The 11,266-nt window shown below is 42.3% G+C and overlaps 1 protein-coding gene across 1 annotated transcript in view; it reads left to right on the top strand.

The window, feature by feature from the left end:
- Positions 1–9,860: 9,860 nt before the first annotated feature.
- PLAG1 (pleiomorphic adenoma gene 1) overlaps positions 9,861–11,266 on the top strand; it is an 18,815-nt gene continuing 17,409 nt past the window's right edge. The window contains exon 1 of the mRNA XM_009332072.1: positions 9,861–10,373. The gene's annotated coding sequence lies outside the window, so the exon portion shown is untranslated. The remainder of the gene's footprint in view (positions 10,374–11,266) is intronic.

The following is an 11,266-nucleotide window of genomic DNA, read 5'->3' as shown; positions in this document are numbered from 1 at the left end:
TGCAGGTATACCTGCATGCTGTTCAGTTGCATCTCCCTTACCTACATGTTTATTGTAGGTAAAGAGAACTTCAGAGAACTCCACTTGCTTCGCAGAGCTTGATTTCCCTTTCCAAAAGTTGTGTTGCCTCCTCACCAGTATGTTGTATTTTTTCATGTATCCTCCCACGCACCCCCCCGCCGCCCCCCTGTTGTTATTCAAGTTTATGCTGACTTGCCTGATGTAGATGTCAAGCTTACTATCTGTAGTACTTCGGTGGACACTGGGAATTGTTAGGAAAGAAATAAAACAGGCAGCAATCCGTGGTGTGTCTGTCTCCTGAATACTGTACAAAAGATATATGTAGAATGGAGAAAATACAGGATGTGATGAATACGAACAAAGTAGTGAAACAGCTTCCATGCAAGGAAGGCCTAAGTAGGCTTAGACTTTTCAGCCTGGTAAGAGACTACAAAAGGGAGAATACAATAGAGGTTTCATATTACAGACAGGGGATCATAAAGGAATCATGAGTGGCATAGATGGGATGAAGGAGGAGCAAAATTATTAACTGAGAGGAACGAGAAATAGTGGGAGATGGGTTCAGAACAAGCTGAAGGAAAGCAGTTGTGAATAAAATGTGAAATTGAGCTGTGGAACTCCTTGCCGTGGGATGTTCTGAGTAAAAAGCTTACATGGGCATAAGAGGGGACTGCCAAATTAGTGGTAAAGAGGGCTATTAAATCTACCTAGCACAGGAAGTCCCCAAATCACAAATGGTGATACTTCCCCAAAATACTACGCACTTGCCTTCTTCATGATCTGCTGTTACTGCAGCAAGGATGCTGGGCTGGATGGGCTTCTGCTCTTGACCCGCTAGGACCATCATTGTGTTCTGATGAGAATTCAGGGACCCAGAACTGGAACAAATCACCCTGGCTGAGCCAAATGCCTTGCTGTCACAGAAACCGTGTTTGTCTGTCTGTGAACCTGTATAGATCCACTTGTGAACTAGTTACGTTTTTTCCCTCTCTTCACATCTCCATCTTGTGACATGTAAACTTAAAGCCAGAATTTTGTTGGCTAGGAACTCTTTTAATTTCCAGCCTAAACTTAGTTATGATAAGCTTACACTTATTCTTTATGCCAGCCCTGCTGATTGTCTCATTGGTGTGCTTATTAAGACCTTTTGTTTGGTTTTTGTGTTTGGTTTTTTTTGTCAGATGTTTTGTTGTGCTATCCCGAATAAATTTTTTGTGAATATGTATTACCAGATTTATACTTGGTGTTCCCAGCAAGATCTTGATAGTCTGCTATAGTGGCATCTGTATGCCCCTTTCTGAACTGGAAATACAGCTGCTTTTTTGAATCATTATATTTTCTTTCTTCTGAACCGGCTCTCTTTAGTGACTTTTACTAGCTGCTTATATGATGGTTATACACAAACTTTTTCCTTCTCTGCTACTTCCAACTAATGATTCATCACTTTTCAGCAGAAACCACTAGTCTCTAAGTGCGTTACTCTGTCCTTTGTTGTTACTTTTCATCCCATTTCTGTTGCGGCTGTCCTTAAGATTTGTTGCAGTTTTTCTTGTGTGTTGTTTCAGTCTGCACTGTACTTCTGCTACCTCCTAGTTTCGTATTTTCTACACATTTTGGTAGTGCTCACTTAAAGGCATAAAAAAAATTCTAAATGAAAATGTTGAAACAAAAAAGACTGAAGACGAGTGTTGGCAGAAGTCCATAAATAACATCCTTCCACCTTTCAGAAAGAAATCTGTTGTCATCTCCTCTGGATCTGCTGCTTTTCCTGCCATACTATTCTTGAACTGACCCCTCTCTTCTCAGCTCAACAAACCACTGTTCAGGTGGTAGTATAACAGATTTCCTACTGAGTGAGACTAGAACTGTTGTGCTTCCTTTATATAAAGACTATTTTGTCATGTTGAAGAAAAGTTGGATGTTTGATGTAGTTCAACTTTTAAAAATTGTGTTACGTTTTATTTGATTTTCTCTTTACCTTCATGTTTTCATGCTTTCTTTGAAAACATGCTCCAAGCAAGAGGCCATGCTACCATCACAAATTGTATGTCCAGAAAACTATTCTCCATCTTTCCTCAATATTGAAATGAGGCAAAAAGTATTTATTTGGATTTGATACTGTTCTGAGACTCTTCAATCTCATCACATGGCAGCCTTGCTTCCTGTTAAATCAGAAGATAGAATTTCAATATGAAAGGTAATGTTATATAAGTATAGTAGATACTTTTTTTAATTCACCTTTCAGAAGCCCCTGTATTGGTCTCTGTGGGTGGTAGCCATCTCTGGTGCAGAAGACTGTAAACTTCTACCTTATTTTCACTGTAGTGGGAATAGTGAATTGAAACAGTTGCCCAGTGCTTTTCTCTGTTGTGATTGTCGATGTTTGGCAGACTTAGTTCTGACCAAGTTTATTCAAGGAAATATATGCGCCGCCAATAATACGAACTTAGTCATTTAGTACCTCTCATCACCCCTGCTAAGGTGAGAGCATCTCACAGTGCCATGATACTCCATTAGTCTGTTGTGCTCAATCTGTTCTGCCAGGTTGGTTCCCCTCGCCGCCCTCTTGGACGTTGAATCTGCAAGACGGAGGTGGTGCCAAATCCCCTTGTTTAGCAGGGTCCTGAAATTTCTGTTGTTCCTGACTCTGAACAGCTGCTCAATCCGGTTAGTGCCAAGAGACCACAGGAAATCTGTGGGTGCAGTTTCTCAGTGATTTGCAGTTTGGCCTAGAGCTGCGGGAATCCCGACGTGCTCATCCCTGTACCTGAGATGGTGGCTCTTCGCCTCCTCTTGTGCTGGCACTAAGCCACTCCGAAGACTTAGACTGCGTGGAAATGGTCAGCATTTTTTCTGTAGGGTTAATTTGACCGTTTTAGCTCTCTGGCCTGGTACACTGTGTGGCCAGACAAGCACCAGTGCGAGAAGGAAAGGCAAGGAGGAAGAAGCACCATACCTTGAACTGTTTCAGTCTGGAGGCATGCGCAAAATAACTAATCTCTGAACAGGCTGACAGAGTGCTGTCCTGTGCTTTGTTCAACGTGACAGCTGGACAGATGTGTCCATCTCCAATCCCAAAGCGTTAGCCAAGGTGCTGTGCCAGAGCTGTTAGCCCCTGCCTCCGAGCTGCTCATGGGCGCTTGAGCCTGGCACTGCTTTTGCCACGCAGCCCGGCCTCCAGCAAGGAGGTGGCTTGTGTCCGGCCCAGCTTGGCTGGGCACGGTTGCCTCTGCCTATGGTCGACCCAGTAAACAAGGTGCTTGTTTAGGTGGAGTTACCTAATTCTGGAGATAGCTGCTTTGCTTTTGGGATTGGGTCCAGAGATGAGAAGCTAACTGCTGAAGCTGCTTGCCAAGGCAGCTATCAAATCTGATGAGGGATCAGGCCTTGAGGTTAACTGGCAGCAATTATCTGTACCATAGCTATATCCATGCTGAGTGATTCTTCAGTGGTTTAGTGGTTGTTTTGTGTTGTGTTGTTTTGTGTTTTGTTTTGTTTTTTTTAAAGCGATGCCTCACAATGCTATAGTTTCTGTGACCCTGTAATTCAAGGGAAGTATCAGCCCTCATCTTTGCAAGTACAGCCTTTTGGGTACAAACCCTGAAGTTTCGGTGACTGCTGTGGTAACAGTAGGACTGAAATACAGATGTCTGACATGTTCTCATGTTTCCATTTGGGATGCAGGCTCCTCTGAAAGCACCCCCCCTGCTTTGGTAAGGAAACGAATTATTTCAGAAGGGGACATGTTGAAATCATCAGGCCATTGTACCTGTTTTGGTAGCGTTGTGTCATTTTTCTTAGCCATTCCTTTGCATAACCCCAGCTCTTTTTGACCATGTTGTACCCAGCCCTTTAGCAGATGTTTCCCCCCAGCACTAGTCACGGTGGCAGCTTGTGCTAACTGGCGGGGCTGGGGGAGAGCGGTGTGTTTGGGGAGAGGGATGGAAGATTATCATGGCTACAGGTGAGAAATAAGTGTATTGTGTGTGGTCGATAATATGTAACAAGTGTGGTTTAGTAAGATGAGTTTCCAGCTCTCTCTGCAGCAGAAGGGGATGCATACCTTTCTTTACTAAGGCAGATTTCTGTGATATGATAGGAGGCAGGAAAGAAATGTAATTTCTGCAGCCAAGTTTCTATGTGTTACTTTCTCATGTGTTCTTAATGATAGAAAGCTTGGGTGGGTGCCGTGCTGTCAGGCTGTATTACCCAGCGTTAGCTGGTCATGAATCCACGCTTTGTGTTTTTGCTGGGACCACCATATGTAAATCTGGTAATACATATCCACAAAAAATTTATTTGGGATAGCACAACAAAACATCTGACACCTCCCACCCCAAAACCAACCAACCAAACAAAATATTTCTTTTTCCTTAAAGACTGCTCGTTTGTGCAGTTACAAACACTGATGGCATGGGCGCGAGTCTCCACATCTCCCTTGCCTGCCCTCTGGTACTCAGATTTGGGTAAGCAGGGCAGTTGCAGTTTGAAACTTGTAGTTGTAACATTATCTGTCAGAAGTAAAGAAAAAAAAAAATCCTGCTAAAACAAGTAGTGTAGACCACACTAGATCTGCTTCAGATAAGTCTGTCCATTATTGTGTGCAATTAGACCAAGTATTTTAAAGGATTAGTAGATATTATATTTTAAGAGACTGGTTAGTGGTAGGAAGTAAGGCTGCCAGTGAAATTTTTCTTCTAGAGTCCAAATGCAAAGATCTCTTATTAAAATTTATCCAGTTGTTTAGCTTTTCTTAACAGAAGGTTCATAGGTCATAGAAACAAGTGTGGTATGAAATTTCAAACCCAATAGTCACCTGCTTTTAAAGAAAAATAGTAATATGCCCTCATTTTAGAAGGCAACGCAGTTATTTAACTACTGCTTTGTGCTGTCAAAATATGCCCATTTGTTTACATTCATGTGTATTCTAAACTGTTTTGATTTCTGTTTTGTTAATTTTATTTTTAGCTGTAGAAGCCCATACAGGCTCCCAAGGATTTCATTGGCTTTCTTTCTAGCCACTTTTTCCTAAGAAAAGGTGACCATACCAAGTCTGTGAATAATCCTGTCTGTATTCAAATCTGTTGGACAGTGAGCGTTGCCTTGCAATTTGTTAACACTGCTGCTTTGCCTCTGCTTTGCTTCATTTCACTTTTTTAGGCCCCCTCTCCTCTTCACAGGATTCTCCATTTTGGGGATTTTTTTACCGACTTGTCACCTGCCAGATAAAGGGGGCGGGGGGAAGAGATTGCTTTCTTATAACTGTTTTATTAAGAGAGCCTTGTTGTTCCTAATCCACCTATAATTTGTCTCTGTTTCCTCTTCCTTCATCTCCTTTTGCCCCTATCTCCGAACCTCCTCACCTTCATCCTCATCACTCCTCCCTCCCCGAGCTTTGGTTTTGGAAGAAGCCGGGAGGCGTGGTTAGATGCCAGAAGAGCGCAGTTATTACTTACACAGGGAAACTTCATCCTGTCCAACAAGTATGCTATTCGTAGCCTTGAGGGATATATCTAAAGGGCACAGAGTTTCCACTCAAAATTTAAGTAGATTAGATTATGTGTAGATATTTGTTGTGACTTGGCAGGTATCCCAGCGCCCGAGGTCTTAAACATATACTTTGCTATACTCGAGGCAAGCTCAACTGCATGTTTCAAACGATGCTCTGGAGAGATGGGAGGCTGCTGTTTGGAGTTCACAAAAGTGTTATCCTCCCTAGATCTGATACGACACAGGAATTCTGACTACTGTTCTGTCTAGTCCTGTATTTTGTCTTGATATTAGCTGCTATCAGATGCTTCAAGGGGTGGTATAACCATAAGATACAGAGGAGAAGATCCTCTCTTATTTAACTCTCTGCTGGTTTGGATTTTGTCCTGAAAAAAGAGGGCTGGTATTATTTTTTCTGAAGCCCTCTTGAAATCATATAGTAATTCTGGATGATCCAGTTATCTGTGTAAGTCTTGTCTGTGTAACTGTATGCTACCTTCTGGCAGTAAATCTCACAGGCTAATACTTTGCTATTAAAAATAAAGTATTGGTGTTTATTAGTTTAAAATTTGCTATGCTGTGGTTTTATTGAATGTCTCTCACTGTCGTAAGAACAGATGAAACCATCTGAGCAAGTTACTCTACTGCTAATTATTTTAATAGTTTTATCTTGTCATCTTGTTTAAAAAAAAAAACAAAAATGCAGCCCCAAAATTCAGGTGCTGCAGATATGCTGGAGGGAACCATGAAGTTAAAACAGCTGTATTTTATGAAATTCTGTTTGGTATGGCACTTTTCCTTATAAGGTCCAATGACCAATTGTTTTGATTATTTAGAAGGAAAAAATTCCATGAGAACTGTTACTGAAAATGACTAACTTGGCATTAGTGATCTGTCGCTCTCTTACAGCATTTGATGCAATACTGAAGTTAATTAAGATAGCTGAAATATCCAGTTAGCTACTCAGTGCTTCAGCTGTTCATATCTGACCTGTTTATTACATTTTCTTGTAAATTGCTAATGATATCTGTAAATAAATACTCCTTCTGTTTGTAGTGGTGTCTTCTTAACATCCAGACCTTTGTAAATAAAGAACAGCCTGTGTATCTAATAGAAGGCTCTAACACTTTATTCACAGTGACCTACAGGCTTTTGCAGCGAGGAGCTGAAGTGATTTCTCAGGTTTTGCCATTAGAGCAGTGAAACCTTTGAAGGAGGAGTGTGGCGCTGCGATTGCTAATGGGCGGTGGAGGATCTGTGAGAGCGGAGTGGCTAGGGCTGCTCGTTAGAAACTAGGGATGGTCGGGTCAGGTTGCAAGAGAAGGGCATACTTGACAGAGAGGTAGGCTGGGTTTAGTTAAGTGGTTTTGTTTCTTTATTTAAGCAAGGATTGGAGGTTGGTAAAAATGCACTAGCTGATAGGCAGTAGATAGAAGCTGCTTTTGCTCAAAATTGCAGAAGGGTACATGAGAGAGATGAGACCAGGACTCAGCAGATCTGAAATACATGTCCACCTGACCTGTTGTTTTGGCACCTCAGTGGCTTGGAGAAGATACACTTGGAAACAGTTACTACCATTGCTCAAACCTGTTTGTGTTATCTATTAGAGTAGTCTCTTAAAGGCAGAGGATGAGGAATAATCTATTGTGGGGATTTTTTTTTACCTTCTGCATGATATTCTTCCTGTATGTTGAAAAAAATATTTGCCCTAACAAACAGAAACTGCATGCAAAATTTACTGCATTTTCTTTTTTTACTTCTATTTTGCTTTTCTAAGTATGGAAACATAGGATTCACTCAAGCAGATAATAGGTAGAATTGTCCCTTTGTGAACCTTAAAATGGAGGTAGTGAGAAAGAATGTCTAGGCTGTTGATCACTGGGAAATAATTAACAAAAACAATTTACTATGGCTTAGTCCACAGTAGGATGTTACCCTGAACACACTTCAGTTCCTTTACAGCATCATGTGTCCATGCTGAACTTAATTCTCAAAGTTATACCAAAAAGGACTACATACTGTAGTAAGTGCAGTAAATGCTTGTTGCGGTCAGTTAGTTTCTGCTCTAAGATTTCTTTGGGTTAATTGCTTATAACGTGCTGGAGTTTGTATTTCTTCCCACCTGGCTCACTACCCATGTCCTCCTTTACTCCAGGATCATCCTGAACTGGAGGTAAATGCTCTGTACATGTTGGCAGGTAGCCAAGAGTGCTGCTTTTTGTGGTGGGGGTTGTAAGCAAGTCGGTTGTAACGACTGATTAGTTTTGAAGAGTCTGCCAAGGCTCTGGTGGCCTCCGGTTCATGTATGTCTGACCCTACTCAGATACGAATTGTTGCGGGATGGACAGGTACAGGTCACTGCCCACATAAACGAAAGCGAGAGAGCACACCTGGACCTGGCCTCGGGGATGAATCAACACAAAGGACCACAAAGGATGTAGCAGAAGACAAAGAAACACAACGGGATTCTTGACCAGTGCCCTCATACGTGCTCTGGGCTGTTGTTTTGCAAGTGACATTGCCACCAAATGCAGGAGTGATTTTTTTTTTTTTTTCCCCCCGGATGGTGCACAGTGCCACAGCAGAGGCCCGAGGTAACCGGGTAGAAACCCAGCAAATAAAGGTCAGTAGCCTTACCTATGCCGTAGTGTCCAGCTGGGCCTGGGCCTGCTGCAAGCACTGTGACTCATCAGACGTGAACAATACCCAAGAAACGGCTACGGGATCCTGCAGAGGCTGGAGGAGGAAGCCGATCCAGTAAGTATTGCATGCCCAGTTGCACAATAACTTCACAGGAGGGTTTAAACTACTTTTTCTGGAGCGGAGCTCTCTGGCTCAGGTAGCAGCCTTCCCCTTGCCATTTAACTTAGCCATTCTCAAACTTAGATCAGACTCTTGTTATATTTATTTGCTGTGGGCTCCTCATTCACCCAGATGCACTGTCACTCCCTGGCAACCTCCGAACTTCTGCACTCCAGCTACTGTCCCTACATCTCTTAATTTCTCTTACCCTCTCACCCAGAGTAACAACCTTTACTGTTGGTATCCTCCACCCCAAAGTTTTGCATGTCCAATCCAGCAAATTCTGTTCAGTCTTTGCTCAGCTACCCTTGCCTAGTTATCAGTCCTGCTGTACTGAAAGACTTCTCAGAAACTTTACCGTGTCAGCTCCCTTGTCCTCCATGTCTTTTCCTTCCCCTCGTTCTCTGCACTCTCTACCCTCTGTGTAAGAGATCCATCCCATGAGGAGTGGCATCAAGTTGTCTTCATTGCCCAAGTCTTTGTGGCTCTGTCCCATAGCTACCTTGCCCTAGTTGGGAAGCCTGGAGATCTCTAGAAGGAGAGGGGTGACCCTGCTCTTGGCGCCGATGTCACCACGGAGCACGCTGCCCTCTCCCTGCCTGCCTTGGGGAGCCCTGGGGCTGTGGGGAAAGCATGGAGCAGTGCAGCCCAGCTAGACACAGCAAGGAGCACGCCGGTCCCAGCTGAGCCAGACCTGACTCCACAAATACAAGAGCTCTTGATCACACTTTTTGATGCTTTTGCATTTTTCATGTTGCTTTTTTTTTTTCCCCCCGCTCTTGCTCCCCTCCCCAGAATGGCATCCTCTCATCAGTCTCACTTTAAAGCTTTAACGGTATATTTCTTTTCTGTGCCAAGTCCCAAACATCAGTTGCACTTTTCTGCCTCCTTTCTCAGCTGATTTGATCTCCTCTCATTTCCTCCTCACTAGTCACAGCCCTTCCCCAGCTTTGGTTATGCTGCCCCCCTGCTCCAGACCTTAGTCATGCTCAGAGTGTTTATAAATCTTAATGCAGCCTCAAATATAAAGCTATGCTGTCACAGAGTTTCATTAGCGTGATCAATCTTTGCTGAGGGTGAAGTACACAAGGAATTTTGAACTGCTTTGCTGTTCTAAAACTTTTATTTAGTAGAGTGAGCTTGTGTATATCTAACAACTGCTACAGAATTTTCTTGATTTTGCAGTGTATTTTACAGTAATTTATGGGAGTGAAAAGAGTGTGTGGGAGGGAGGTTTGACACAAACATTGCAGGTAAAGGAGGTGTTGGGATTTTTCTTTCTTTTTTTTTTTCTATTTTTTTTTCCTTTTCTTTAAGGAAATGCTCCGCTAGCACTCCTGGATGAAGTTTGTTGATAGGTAGCCTTGCAGTGTATTACCACAGTTTGCCTGTTGTCTTTATAAACGGGACCCTTAAGTCCCTCAAGAATTTGCTAGGGAGTAATATCCTTCAGCATGAGGACAGCTAGTTGCACATGTGTGCTGTTACAAATGTAATGCCTACTGGTTTTTTTCTTTTTAAAAAAAACAAAGGCAGAACCCTTTATACTCAAATGCCTATCCAACAGTGTCTGACCATTTCAAGTTTTGAAACAATAGCAAACAACTTACCCCATTACGTATGTCCCAGAAAAACCTACAACAGCATATGTAGTATGTGGAAGTAATTTGGAAGGCATCTTGCAGTTTTGAAGGGAACACGGTGAAAAGAAAAGTCGGGGGAAAAGAATTTGAATGTGGTCGTGAGGGAAGAAACTAGTTAGCAGTATTAAAATAGAGTTTGTAATGAGTGGGGTGACTAGTAACATCTTTATTTTTTCTGATTTCTCTTAGCACGTAAAAAAGCTGCAGCCCTTATGAAGAGGGGAATTATTAGCTAAAAGATAGCCATCAAATTTCAGAAGATAAACAAAAGGTGGATCTGAACCTTGAAATTGTCAGCTCAGCTCAGCAGGAGGTTGCAAAGGCAGAGTGGTGAAAGGAGGGTTTCCTGGAGAACTCCCAGAAGATTGAAATGGATTATGCGATTCTGGAAGGGGACAACAAACAGGCAATACAAAGGTGCTAAACATAAACAGTTGTAACAAAACACTGGTCAAGCACTTTACCTTCAACACCCTGTAAAACATAGAAGATGTACCATATTGAGATCGCTATGTCAGTTGAGCTGATTAGAAATGTTGCCTGACAGTATTCAGGATCTTATGTACATCATCCAGAGGAGCACTCCTTGCACGACCTACTTTGTTTTTAAGGTCATTATTTTTTCATTGAAAAAGCACCATCAGCTAAATCAGTAAATAAATCCATTTTCTAAACACCTGTCTGAAAAATAATTGAACACACGACTATTGTAAAACTCATATCTTCACAACTTTTTGAAAATAAAATTAAACTAAAACATACCTTTTGATTGCAAATTTTTTGCTAGCCTACAGCTGCTTTCCCACAGCGTGAAAGGAGCTCAAGCGTCTTGTTGGAGAGCATTTAGAGGAGTATGTTCTCCGGGACTCTCAAAAGCATCTCCATTTCATGTTTCCATCTGCCCTCCGGGATTTTTTCCCATAACGTGCATGAAACAATGATGCGTACCATACAGTCATAAGATTATTTTTATTCTATCTTTTTTGTCACCATCTTCCTTCCACCTTTCTGGAAGCCTGCCCCACTGGCAGTCTGCAGCTGTTCAAGGCAAAGTATTGCGTGTGTTTTTCTCCCATCATTTAATGTAGGCTTGGAAATCAGGGAAGCAGAGTCCACTAAGTCGCTTTTTAAAAAAAAAAAAGAGGAGAGCTCTTAAACGCCCTGGTGTCTTGGACTGTGGAGAAGAACAAAAATTACTGTGTAGGGGACAGTTCTTCCGTTGTAGACCACCCATTATTAGTACTGGTGAATGCTTACTGCGATAAACTCTGTTAAGCAGGCCTGTGAAGGAATATGCAATCATGTTGATA

Source organism: Pygoscelis adeliae, unplaced genomic scaffold (genome assembly GCF_000699105.1).
Source record: "Pygoscelis adeliae isolate BGI_AS28 unplaced genomic scaffold, ASM69910v1 Scaffold98, whole genome shotgun sequence".
In the NCBI taxonomy this organism is placed as follows: Eukaryota; Metazoa; Chordata; class Aves; order Sphenisciformes; family Spheniscidae; genus Pygoscelis; species Pygoscelis adeliae.
This window is presented reverse-complemented; position numbering and strand designations above follow the sequence as displayed.